This window comes from Sturnira hondurensis, unplaced genomic scaffold (genome assembly GCF_014824575.4).
Source record: "Sturnira hondurensis isolate 20B ecotype Veracruz unplaced genomic scaffold, ASM1482457v3 Scaffold0008710, whole genome shotgun sequence".
Classification (NCBI taxonomy): Eukaryota; Metazoa; Chordata; class Mammalia; order Chiroptera; family Phyllostomidae; genus Sturnira; species Sturnira hondurensis.
In genome coordinates this window covers 2,154,541-2,169,462 of record NW_028081341.1, presented here as the reverse complement: position 1 = coordinate 2,169,462, position 14,922 = coordinate 2,154,541, and positions in this window count along the sequence as shown.

Below are 14,922 nucleotides of genomic sequence, written 5' to 3'. Positions count from 1 at the left end.
TTCAAATAATTATAGATACATTACTATGAATAATTTGCTTTATGAAAACTGCACACGTTAAAATAAGTGTCATCTAATGTAAAAACACATTTAGTATTCAAACTTTGTACTTTCAGTTAGTAATAAAACTTATTTTGTTCAGTTTTACATCACCTTATAGCACATCAACCATGTAGCAATTTGATATTATTTTGTAGCAAAAATTTTAACTAACTTGTATTTTGAAATCTCTCTTAAATGTAGACCTGTAAAGAAATTTTTATCTTCATGTTCTCCACTTCATTTTGTCAAATGATGTCAGCCTTATGGTTGCTCTAAAGACTTAAGGAAATGAGTGGAATCGATAAATGGGTATGTCCCCACACAAATATTTTAGAAGCTTAATTTGTGTGTTTCAAGAAAGAATTGTAAAAGACAATGTCAACACTACTCTTCAGGCCATCAGCAGCAGTACTGAGCTACATCAGTTCAGACTGGTTAGTACTTTTGACCTAAAGGTTATTAAATACTTTGAATCATCATCATTGCTAGTGCCACCCAAGATAATAAATCTTAGGTCAACCTCATTTATAAATATCTTCCTGTTGGTAATAATCATTGACATATCCATGATCATTTTGTCGAAGTGTTAATTAAGAAATTTTTATGTTTTTTTCATTTTAATATAGTTTATTGATTATGCTATTACAGTTGTCTCATTTTTTTCTTCTTTATTTCCTTTTGCCCTGTAACCGCCACCCCCCCCATCATCCCCCACCTTAGTTCATGTTCATGGGTCATACATATAAGTTCATTGGCTTCCCCATTTCCCATTCTATTCTTAACCTCCCCCTGTCTCTTTTGTATCTACCATTTATGCTTCTTATTCCCTGTACCTTTTCCCCCATTTTCTCTCCTCAACCTCTTCATTGATAACCCTCCATAAGATCTCTATTTCTCTGAATCTGTTACTGTTCTAGTTTTTTTGCTTAATTCATTTTTGTTTTTGTTTTTGTTTATTTTAGGTTTGGTTGTTCATAGGTGTGAGTTTGTTATAATTTTACTGTTTGTATTTTTTATCTTCTTCTTTTTCTTAGGTAAGTCCTTTTAACATTTTATATAATAAGGGCTTGGTGAAAGGCAAGGACCTACCTCCAAGATTACTCTATCCAGCAAAGCTTTCATTTAGGATGGAAGTGCAGGTAATGTGCTTCTCCGATAAGGCCAAGTTAAAGAGATTCATAATTAAGGAATTATATGACAAAATCATGTTAGAAATTTAATATAATATTATTTAATATATGTGGCTTGTTTACATAGCTTCATAAGTGAGTGAAGTGTTTATTTATACGTAATTATACTGATCAATGCAGTATTCGAAGCACTTAGTTTGTGAGAAAACCACTTTTCTGAATGTTCAATATTATTTGTTAGATTTTATTAAGTCCACAATAAATTTTAAATGGCATAAGAGGTTCTTAAAATGAAACAAATGATTTTAGTCAAAGAAAGAAAAAATAGCACATTCAACTAAATGTGTGTAGAACCAGAGAAGAATTTTATTTTTTGAAAATATTGCAATGAAAGAGAAGGGACAAGCAAAGGGACATGAATAGAAGACTCATGAGCATGGACAGTGGGGGAGGATTGACTGAGGGACTGGAGGGGAGAGGGAGGAATGAGCATGAGGAAAAAGGCGGGACAACTGTAACTGAACAACACTAAAAAAATTAATGATAAAATTATGAGAATCTTTAGAATCAAAGACCTTAGTGTCAAACTACCAATAAGTTGTGTGTCAGCAAAGGCCATTCCTGATGTCCTTTGTTTTACTAATTAGATCTATTAATCAGTAATTCGCTTAATCTATTTAAATATTGTTTTACAAATATAAATGAGGGGAAATTTGACTAAATAAGCTTCATTTTAGTTCTACTATCATACACATATACACGTGTGCACATACATTCAATTAGTAATACCTAACTAGCAAAAAAAGAACACTCCAATAGCTAACATGTACCATATTGTCATTTTAAGAAGAGAAGATGTAGAAATAGAGTAAAACAAAATACATGGTGCCCTGAATCTGAGGCTTCCCTTTTACTTTGGACTCAGTCATGGTAAGAAAGAGGGTCAAATGGGAAAAAGTATATTTATGAGGTTGTAAGTGCTGGGGCAGGTGTTTCATTACAGGCCCTAGAGACCCGCCTAGAAGGGATCTTGCCTTCCATAACATTTCAAAATTGTAAAATTTAGCTTTTCAAAGTATCTAAAATCTTTCCACTCAGAATATTTTATGCTTAATCAATTACCATGTTCTAGCATTAATACTACTATGACATTATTGGAAAATAATTATATGTAGAGAGATAAGAGTACAGTGTAAACACTCAATGTGTATTGTTAAATGTTCATATAAATAGTATTGTTTAAATTATTAAGAGGTTATGAATATTAATTTCAAAATATTCTTAGACAAGCAATGTACTGCTTTTATTTTAATTTATAATAAAATGATTTCATGTCATTTTATTCATGAATACATTTATGTCATAACCCTTAAGATTTTAGCAAATTTATTTCAATATATTATTTTCCTATAAAAATGTTCTTAGTTAATTTAGAATACTTCTGGTAACAAAATTTATACTAAAATGTTCACATTCTACCAAGTTGTCTTAATTTACCTGCGTAAAGTGAAGAGGAATTATAAGAGAAACCATATTTGAAATTACAAGGTCATCCTAGATTAAGCAAAAAACAACTTTTTTATTCATTCATTCATTCATTTGTTCATTCATTATTCATTCATTCATGTATTTACTCATTCACAAAGTTCTTTCAGAAGTTTTTTTTATTCAAGGGAGGTAAACACACAATAAATAAAATTCGTATTAATAAATTCATTGTATACAATTTTAGAAATTGTTATTTTGAAAAAGTCACAGAAGGGTGAAGTAGATTAGGAGTACTAGCAACTGGGTAGTTGCTCCTTAAATTGTTTTCAAAACATAATTAAAATGATACATTTTTATAGAAATATCAGTTCTCTGAGAACAGATATTTTCTGGAATTATTGTTTAATTTATTCCAGCTGTGGTCATACTGCTGTGTACTCAGGAAACCCAAAAATCTGTTAGTCAAGTTCAGGGAGCAAATAGATGGACAGAATGAGACAGAGTCTCAAAACCCCTTTCAACATACACATGATACATGAAATACCACAGGTGTGTTGGATCTTAAAGAACTACCTTTGAACAAAATAATTTTCCAGTGAAAAAAATTTCCATGAGAAATTTTTATGATTATTACTCTTCTGTAGAATGTATCACCAAACATAAAAGTTATAAGTTTTATGTCTTAATTTATCTAGAATTCTCTAGCTGGCATAATCAAATACGTGGTTTCCAGTAAATACAATGATGGTATTCTGGCTTTTAAAGCCTGATGGTAAAACTCGTTTATGGGAGAAGAACGAGAAAGAGGAGGAGGAAGAAAATCATTACAAATCTTTCGTGAAAGTTAAGTTTAAAAAATAAGTGTACTGTCATATTTTATCTGTTTTAAACATAAACAGATGAACATGAACTCAAGACTTTATAATAAATAATAGTATTGCAGACATTAACATTCTGGACAAAGAGCCCCAAACAGCAAATTAATCACTGTTCCAAAAGGCAGTGTATTCCATCAAAGAAAAAAAATGTCCCTTCCTGTAACTCAGATGAAATAATGACTTGGTCTCCTTAGACAGTTTTATCTTGCTTTATTTAAAACTTTGGATGCTCTTACAAAAAAAAAAAAAAGGTAGGACTCAAGATCATCTAAAAGAAGATTCAATGGAAATTAAAGTATCTTCTATAAATCAAAAAAGGTTCTTGCAGGAATATATCACATTACTAGAGGCAGTTATAACCTCATTATTTTGATTGTCAACGGAAAAATTTTGGGCACTTTGGTTAGCATTACTGTGAGGAAAAAACCATGTAAGAAACTGTGTTGAAACAAACTGCTCTCTTCTGAAGGAATGACTAGAGGATGAGCTACAGTTAGGAGTTGAGAGATGAAGGGTCAAGGGAAGGAATATGTATAAAAGACCCATGGACAAAGACAATGTGGGTGGGGATTGAATGTGGGAGGTGGGGGATGGGTAGGACAGGGGAGAGTAATGGGGGAAAATGGGGACTACTATAATAGAACAAAAATAAAAATTAAAAAAATATATATATATATGTTAAAAAAGGAACTAATTATAAAAGTTTAAGATTGATTAAGTAATACTTTTTATAGAAAATCAGTTTGTGGAATATTTTCTAGGACAGATGATGGTCAATAAATAGGCATTGGAAGTGAAATTTCACTGTCCGAAATTAAATTTTCCAGTGTAGTAATTAAATAACATGAAAGGATCTTTTAGAATCCTTTCTAAAGGGCTTAGCCTTCAGCTGTATAGAAAAAAATGATGAAAAAATAATTGAGAACATAACGTTTTTCAGAGCATGAGATCTTTGGGCAAAATCTGCACTTATAAATCACCAGTTTGTGATAATGTATGGCTACAATACGTGTTCTGAGATCTCCAGAGAGCAAGGACTTATAGGATATGCATAAACCCTCTTATTAAAGGCACAATGTAAATATTACATATTTTTAGCTAGGAGAATACCATACTTCTCTTTAATCCATTACATTGCTATACACAAATATGGATGTGCATATGTGTATTTGTATATGTATTTAGCTTGTATCTCTTGTATTTAGAAAATATGATCTGCTTAGGAGTATGGAACGCAACATTTTTTAAAAATATGTAAACTAGCAGGGGTCCAAGATGGGTGCAGAAAAGCTGGAAGCTCCGTCTACTTACTCCCAGGCATCAGTCTTGTAGCTAAACCACAGAGCAATCAACTCAAAACTCCGGCTGACAGTGAGTGAGAGTATGTGTGTGGGCAAGTGTATGAGGCATGTATGTGTGTGGGCAAGAGCCTGCCCACCTGCAAGGCACTCAGGAGCTGGTGCCCCAGGTCTTTTAGGGGAGCCCAGTCCAGCACCTCTGGCAGTGCAGATTTGAGGTGGCAGCCATTTTGAAGATTTTTAAATATCCTCCTTGGGAAGAAGCCTCCAGAGTGCCCTTACCTCGGCATGCACATGTGGCTCTGTTCGCTCTGCCCTGCAAGGCTGTGCATCCTCCCAGTGCCAGGAACCAGGGTCTGGTTACTGTGGTACTTACTGGGGAAGGGACAGTCACCTGCCTAACTGCAGGAACCATGAGAACTGTGAACATGACAGACTCTGACTAAGGGGGCTGCAGTTTCACTTTGGAGCTGTGAGCTCCGGCGGCAGAGATGGCTGGGGTGGTGCTTGCTACAAAAACAGTGTGGTGGGAGCAGCACCCCCCAGGCTGAGACTCACTGGAGGGAGCGGCCAGAGCACCCCACCACCAGCCAGTGTTACAGTATGGCTGTGAGGCTAAGGTTCCCACCCTGCTGATCACACCAGAGGCCGCCTCTGGAGACATGTGGAGAAGGTATTGGCAGTCGTCTCTGGTCATTAAATGAACCACTCCTGAGACCTGGGGTGAGGAAAAGCCAGCAGGGCAGAACAGTGAGGACCAGCCAAATCTGAAGGAGAGGGCCACAGCTAACAGATCACTTGCAGTCTGGAACAGGCTGCGTAGGGCCTGAGCAGGACACCATCTGACATTACCAGGGGCACATCCAGAAAGAGAAGACAGTGGTAAACTCTGGATTCTGTGGAGATGAATCCCACAGTGGTCTTCTTCATTATTTGTGTTACTTTCTCTCCTGCATTCATTTCATTTCCTTTAAGAGTGTGCCTATTATTTCACTAAATTCTTCTTTTTAAATTTTCATTTCTTTTAAGTCTCATATTTTGTTTCTCCCTTCTCTTACTCCACTTTACCTTCTTCCTTCTCCTCTTATTTTTCTTTTAATTCTATTTTATCTCTAATTATGACTTGTTTCTATTCTGGACTCTTACTATTTCTACCCACACTAGCCTCTCAAAACCATTAGGAACAGACACATAGATAAATGTAACAGAATAAAAAGCCCAGAAATAAACCGATGTCTTTATGGCCAATTAAGATTTGACAAAGGGGACAAGAGCATAGAATGGAGTAAAAATAGCCACTTCAGTAAATGGAGTTGGGAGATCTGGAGAGGTAGACATAAAAAAATAAAACTAGACCACCAATTTACATCATACACCAAATGAAAACTCAGACTGGATAAAAGACTTAAATATAAATTGTGATACCATAAAAGTCCTAGAGGAGAACATAGGCAGAAAAATTTCAGATATTCCATGCAGCAGTATTTTTGACAATATATATCCTATGGCAAGGGAAAGAAATGAAAAAAGTAAACAGATGAGACAACATCAAATTAAAAAGCTTTTGCATGGTGAAAGAAACCATCATCAAAATGAAAATGGGTATGAGAGTATGGGGAAACATATTTGCCAATGATACCTTGCACAGGGGTTTGATCTCTGAAATGTATAAATAAAGAACTCACACAACTCAACCCCAGGAAGACAAATGATCCACTTATAAGATGCGCAAAGGATTTGAATAGACACTTCTCTAAGGAGGACATGCTGATGGCCTGTAGACATATGAAAGGATGCTCAACATCACTAGCCATCAGAGAGATGCAAATTAAAACCTCAATGAGATACCACCTCATACTGATCAGAGTTGTCATCATTAATTAATCAACAAACAAGTGCTGGCAAGGTTGTGGAGAGAAGGGAACTGTAGTGCACTGTGGCTGGGAATGCTGGGAACTGTTGCAGACACTGTGGAAAACAGTCTGTTTTTTTTTTTTTCCTCAAAAAAACTAAACCTGGAACTACATTTTGACCCAGCAATTCCACTGCTGGGGTTATAACCTAAGAACCCTGAAACACCAATGCAAAAGAACCTATGCAGCCCTATGATCATAGTAGCACAATTTACAACAGCCAAATGCTAGAAACAGCCCAAGTGCCCATCAGTAAATGAGTAGATAAAAAGACTATAGAACATTTATACAATGGAATACTACATAGCAGAAAGAAAGGAGTTCCTGCCCTTTACAATAGCATGGATGGAACTGGAGAGCATTATGCTGAGTGAAATAAGCCAGATGGTGAAAGACAAATATCATATGATCTCACCTATAAGAGGAACCTAATGAATAAACAAACAAATGAGCAAAATAGAACCCGAGGCATGGAAACATGAAACAGACTGACAGTGACCACAGGGGAATTGGGAGGGGTATAGGGATGGAAAGATGGTAAAGGGTCAAGGAACAAGTGTGAATGGCCCACAGACAGGGACCACAGGGTGGGGATTGACTGTGGGAGCAAGGGGTGGGCTGTGCAGAAAAGAGCAAAAGGAGAAAAATTGGGACAACTGTAACAAAACAATAAAATTTTTAATTAAAGATATATAAAGTAACAGGAAATTGCAAAGGACTTTTTACAATACTTAGCTTCAACTTAACGGCTTTAATGGGTTTAAAATCCATTTCGATTGTTGGCAATTGTAATAGATTTGTAGAGGTATTGCCTTCTCTTGCAATCAGAGTAATGTATTTGTTATTTTTCTATGAAGTTTAGCATTGTAGACATAGGAATTTTTTTTCGAACCTATTATTTCATTCAGCCCATTGAGTTTCTCCCTTGTTACACTGGTTGCTTTTCCTAAATATTTGTAATTGGTCGTCTCCTACTATTTTTACAGAGGTAACAGATTTAAAACATTATTAAACCAGCTACATTTCCCTCCTCCAAATTAACTAATTACCACTTTTGTCAATACTAATGAATATATTCCTGATTTTCACATATATATTTTTTAATTTTTTTACAAATAAAAACTAAACTTTTGTGTTTCCACATCTGTTCTTATGATCAGTTTGTTGTTTATTGCTAGATAGAAAAAAACTATGTTAATCATATTGTGTACCTATCTTCACAAAATATTTGGATTTTTTCAGCATAGTTACTAAAAAATTCTAAGATTGATGTTTCATAAAGATTTTTATAAATATCTAGCAGTTTTTATAGATAGTAGGTCTTTATGCATGCATAATAATTATGTTTTAGCACATTTTAGTACCTTTCCATTTTTAGTGTTATAATGGACTCTTGGCTCTTCTAACAGATTCAGTTGCTCCTAATGGACTCATTAGGAACCTAATTTATTTCAATCCCTTAAATTACCAAAACAGCCAGTGGGAGTCCCTTTTAGTTAGCATATCATACATCTTTGAGAGAACTCTTAGCTTTTTCACCAAAAACAAGTGCTTTAATTTATCATAGTTTTCTCTGTTCAAATGAATGGCATGCTCTCCAATTATTCCGTATTCTTCTCTTTTGTTTCCTAACCACCGTTGAAGTTGGGTGAAGGCCATGAGATCAGTTCTCGCCAATATATTGTGAGTAAAAGTGATGTGGACGCTCATGAGGTGATAATTGTAGATGTCATGTGCTGTCAAGGTGCTGTTGATGTCATACAACAGAAGGACATATCTGAAATCCAGGTCAGAGTGACCCCAAATCAGCCTTACAAAAATGTGTACAAACACCTGATATTTTAGGGTTTATACCCAATAAAAATTGCATTGTTAAAATAGAAAATGGGTGGAAACCATCAGTGAATACAAAAGGCAAAATGATGCTAAAGCTATTACAGAGACAAAACAAGCACAAAGATCATTATTATAGATGGTGGATACCCAGACAAACAGAAGACTGCCAGTATTGGTCAAGTACAGAATACATCAAAGAAAATGGAAAACTATTCCATAACAAATGAACTTGCAATACTAAAACAGATCATTACTGACTGTTCAATATGTAGGATTTCAAAGATACAAAAAGAATTCTTCAAGCATACAGGCAGAAAAAGCAAACCTTATTTCAGTCAAGATGATTTTGTAAATTTGCTTTTCACAACATTTCTCCTCTCCAAACTATCAAAGAAAAAAAAGTCAGTTATCCTCAGGAACATGTCAAGATCTCTTAGATCTTGAAATGGAATAAAATCACACAGCAGTAAGTAGAGGCTACAGCCATGTGCCCCATGTTCTGACTCAGGAAGCAGGCAAAGACCCCACATGTGGCCCTCCTGCAGCACAGTGGGGTCTAGAAGAACCCCAGATTTTGCAGGGTGCAGGTTCAGTTAAGCCTCATTAAAATTAGACTGGGAATTGTGAGTCTTGATTTAGGATGCCATATACTTTTCCAGACACATTCCAAGATTATGATCTCATAGCTTGAGTATTTACTTTTGTGATAGGGAAGCAGGAGATGTCATGAAGAGATCCCTGGAACCACGTTGCAATATCACACCTGACAAGAGACTTAGGCTTCTTTTCAGTCAGTTCTCTCCAGGACCCTGAAGTGTAAGTGAATGCAACAACAGAATAGAATGGTTGAGTTAGGTAAATATAGGGAGAGAAGATGAATTCATTATAAAATGGGTCTACTACACCAGAACAGAGGCATTAGGAAAGATAATAAAGAAATGGACAAACATAACAGAAAGAGACTGATAGATGCCAAGAGCAAACTGAAGGTCACCAATGGGAGGGTCTTGAGGGACTGGGTGAAAAAAAGAACGCTTGATAATCCAACAGCCATGTGAAACTTTCTATTTGATAAACATTTTTGATTCATTTTCATTAACTTCTGGTATTTTTAGCCTTAGCTGGTAACCTATTGAACATGTGCTTGGATATGTTGTCAGAAAAAAACTGATTTTATCTCATCTACAAGTTGATTTTCAAGTTAATTTACATTCTGAAACTGAGGAATTAATTTATTTGAATATGTTTTGATTATTTTTGACAACTGAAGATGCTTGTTTTGAGTTCTTTTGGGATATTCATCTGGGTGTTTGGTTGTAAGCAAAATAATTAAACCTTTCTTTAAAAATAAAACTGTCAATCACCATTAGCTTTTATATATTGGTGTAATTTGTCTGGTTTCCGAATAATGCATTAGAAATATAGGCCTTTACTACCTTATTTATCAATGACTTTCCTTCAATTCTCTGTATCATATTCACAAACTAAATTCATTTTTATTACATTTCACTGGGTCTTCATACATTCACAGATGTCCCTTCAACTATCAATATGTATCTGAATATGTGCTAGTTGCTAAATGTAAATATATATATATATAATGCAACAGCAAATTTATGAGGCATTTCTCATAAGTAGGTTTAAATAAAATGCTATCAATATTAATAGCTAAACATATAACTTTAAAATTAGAACACCAAAATATATATAAGAAAAATAGAAGGAATCAAATAACATAGATAAGAGTTGAAATGAATGAAATAGGAAATAGAGATTTAAAACAGGATACCCATTAAATACTTTTTTTGCCTAGCATACACTCTCTCCACAAAGCAAAACAAAAACAATACAGAGAACTGAAAGAAATCTATTGCAAATTTTGAAAAAAGAAAGAAGTCATCAATAATACAAGGATGGAACTGGAAAGCATCATGCTAATTGAAATAAGCCTGGCAGTGAAACACAAATACTATATGATCTCACCTATAAGTGGACACTAATCAACCAAACAAACAAGCAAACAAAGTACAACCAGAGACACTGAAGTGAAGAACAAACTGACAGTAACCACAGAGGAGGAGGGAAAGAGATAATGGGGAAAATAGGGGAAAGACCATCAAGGAACTTGCACAAAGAACGCATGGACAAAGGCAAAGTGGGTAGGTTTGAAGGAGGGAGGTGGAGATGGGTGGGGCGGTGGGGCGTGGTGGGGTGAAAAGAAAGACAACTGTACTTAAACAACAATTAAAAAAATAAACCAGGGAGATAATTACAAGAGAACATGGTTTAAAAATTAAGAAAGTATTCTGTTCAAATATATGACAGTAAAAGGTGATACAGATTAATTCTTAGAAAAGTGTAACCTATATGTTTAAAGATTGTAAAGAACATTATATGACACTTTAAGAAAGGAAAAATACAGACCTATCTGTAACAAAGAAATAGAGGTATAAATACTGTATATTTAAATATTAAGAATATTTAAATCCAGCTAATGTAGTGTTAAATAAAATATGCTCTATTTTTCTACATTTACATATATAATTGTATAATGTCAAAATTAAAACTATGTATAAAGGTATGACTAAAATACTTTTAATATGATTATGCATGCTTCTAGTTTTTATTAATGGAGCAGTCACTTGGAGTGAGTAAAAACTGTATATTTAAATCCTTAATAAATTATTTTTTTCTTTTTTTAATAGTTCAATTACAGTTGTCCCAATTTTTCCCTGTTGCTCTCTCTCTTGCCCCACCCCACTCCCCACTTCTCCAGTCTGTCCCCACCCTGTTCACCACTACCGTGGGTCCTTCATATGCTTCCCCAGACTAGACCGTTCCCCTTCTTTCTCCCATTATCCCTCTCTCTCTTCCCCTCTGGTCACTGTCAATTTGTTCGTTATTTCCATGTCTCTGGTTTTATTTCACTCATTTGTTTGTTTTGTTCGTTAGGTTCTACTTATAGGTGAGATCATATGGTATTTGTCTTTTGCTATCTGGCTTATTTCACTTAGCATAATGCTCTCCAATTTCACCCAAATTATCATTAAGGGTAAGTGTTCTTTCTTTATGTAATAAATTATTGTACATTTGTCCTATAATATTTATTTGTATTGTTTTCATTTCGACGGTTACATACTTAATTGGTATAGTCAAGATTTTCACATAATCTTTATTCTAAAGGCAGAAGTAGCTAAACATATATTTTGTATGTTATTGTTGATATTAATGTTACACACATACACAAAATAATTGTTAATGGCTTGATTCAAAATTTGTTTTATTTTTTCCAATGAACATGACTGACTCTGCATTTAAGGATTATTTCATTGCATGATATAACTTTTTAGTACTTCTTCTATTCTATATATATATCACAAATTTAATTGGTTTAAAAAGATTAGTTACAATCTCCTGTTGTACCTGAGAACAATTTAAAGTTAAATTTGGTAGATGTTTTTTTAATTTGTACTATGTTTGGATATATTCAATAATAAATGAATATAGGCCTCTAAGTATTTCAAAGACTATTCTCAGTTTTTTATCTTGATCATTGTGTTACTCAAAATCTTGACCAAAACTTTAAGTTAAAGTATTAATATTTATCATGAAGAAAGTTTAAAATTATACAAGAGCTTTAATGTAACATTTGCCTGAGAGAAATTCAGGGCCATATAAGCAGAGATTGTACTGTATTACCAGTTATTTTGGAAAACTTAGGTGGGGATGTTGTTAATTATTTGTATGTTTTTATAGCCCTGTAAGTATTTCCTTGGAATTTTCCCATTCTTGTTTTCTTTGTTTCCAAGTCTCCTCTTCACTGTTGCAGCCTCGGCTGCTCTCTCCCACTGATATTTTTACACCTCTGTGGTGGCCACGAGACGGCAATAAATGATCTGATGCTCTGGCTTCTGTAATATAATAATCTAGTGTGTTGGCTATATTGTCTACTAACATCAAAGAAAACTCATTTTCTCCACACTTTGTAACACAAAGCCCCCATTTACTACCCTCTTGTGCTGCCTAGTACTGATAATTTTTTTATTAATTCATTGTTGTTATTCTGTTACAGTTGTCTTTGCTGCCCATCCCATCCCCCACTCCCACAGAGAATTTGCACACTGTTGCTGATGTCTGTGGGTCATGCGTACATGTTCTTTGTCTAGTCCTTTCCCCTCCTTCCACCATTATCCCCTCCCCCATCCCTCTTGTCACTTTCAGTCTGTTCTGTGTTTCCATGCCTGGGGTTCTATTCTGTTTGTTAGTTTATTTTGTTCATTACATTACTCTTATAGGTGAGATCATATGGTATTTGTCTTTCACCGACTGGTTTATTTCTTAACATAATATAACTTATAACTTAACATAATATTCCAGTCTTACTGGAATAGTTTCACTCAAGGTATGTGAATATTCAGTCCTTAAGAATAGATAGCAAGCAGATCTGTAGTTTGGTTTCTTAAAGTCAAGCATTATATTGAACCAAATTAAACTTGGCTAATTCAACCTTTCCTCGAAGCATCCCCACAAGGTTCCTCTATCTGTATCATCATTTTCCCACTAATATCTAAATCCTAGGATGGTGATTTAGATTCTAGGTAGGGTTTTATCTGTAGATGTATCTAGGAAGACAAACTTGTTGAAAGGAGAATAAAAAAAGCTTAGGCCTGAAACATAAGTGAAAATATAAGTAGGAGTGGTTTTAGTAATTGTGGCAAAATAAACCACACAATTTGCCACAGAAATAAATCACACAATTTGCCACGGGAATTTGTTCAATCCCTAATTCCTCGTGGGGAATATGTCCATGCTCAATTTCATGCCTCTTACTGCCTTTGCCTCGTTTGCTCTGGTACAGTAATGAAAAAATGCGATAATGTCTTCGTTCCACCAAGGGGGCATTTATCCCTTTATTGAATTAGTCCCACAAACCAGAATGGCCCCCTCCTGATTAGAAGGAGCTCTGTAAACAGAATTCTTTCAAAAGAGAAGCTTGGCTGCTTTACATAAATTGCCAAATTATTTCTGACCTTTCAGAAATGCAAGTTTCACTAAGTTCATAGTCTTTCTAGTGATCTTTTTTTTAAGGTGAAGTTCTGCCACTTACCTGAGTTATTTTAGTGAACACACACTCTTATGATTTGGTAGTTCTAAGCAATTTCCTTGCCCATGTACAACCGCTCCAATTATAGAATAATGATCTATTGGTTTTACATATATTATTCCAGTGTTTAAAGCAAAATGTATTTTATTGCATGTATAATGAAAAGTATCTGAATATGTGTGTGTATATGTGTGTGTGTGTGTGTGTGTGTAAATGAATACACACACAGTGCAGAAGAGAAGAAGGCAAAGGGGTGGGAGTGATAGAGGAGAAATCATGGTAAAATCAAGAAATAACAGTTCTACATAAAAAAACAGACTTGCAAAAAAATAAGCTGTGTGTTTCAGCTATTGTTGTACCCAATGAATAAGTAATCAATAAGTGTTAAATATTTGTTTAGTAAACCATAATTAAGAATGAAACAAATTTTGCTGTGTCTTGAAACTCTTAATCACTCACTTAGTGATTTTGGAAATTAGCCTTAATCACTTTTAAAGCTTATGAATTTCCATGTATAAATTGGAACATTGACACTGAATTCCCTAGAGTTTTTATAAATATTCTTTAAAAATAATGTATTTTAAAGCATTATAACAAGCATTATAATATAATAACAAGGACGTACTAATATCTGTGAGTCTCCTTTGTCATATAATAATTTGGTGCCTCTGAGAATTCATGTTCCTTAAACATTTGCTCAGTTGTTTATTTAGAGTAGTATGAGGATCATATAGAAGGAAGACAGAAAAGAAAGATTACTGCCGGCATTCATAAAAGAAAGATCACTTATAATATTCGCAATTAGAGTGAGCTATTCACTGCTGGATCAAATTTGCATGTCATCACCACCCCAACCTTAGAAAGAGATCTGATGTTAACACTGCTTTGTCTCCTATTAATATGGTTTAATGCACATGTACTGTTGCTTTGATTATATTACTTACGATATCACCCTTTATCTTCAATCCAAGAGTCATAAAATTTTCCTTTCATCTACTTCATCTCAAGAAGTACCATATACTTCTTGAGAAAGATTTTGGCAAAATACATTTTGTGCAACAAATTATAGTTTCACAGATATTTAACATCCAGTGATATTTTAGAAAGCATCTAAATTATAGATTATTTTTCTATGAAAATGCTCATCCATATCTTAATCCAAATGTGAGTGTTTGATGACTAGAAAGTACAAGTAAATGTTAAAACTTTTTGTTCCGTTACTCCCTTCCTTTC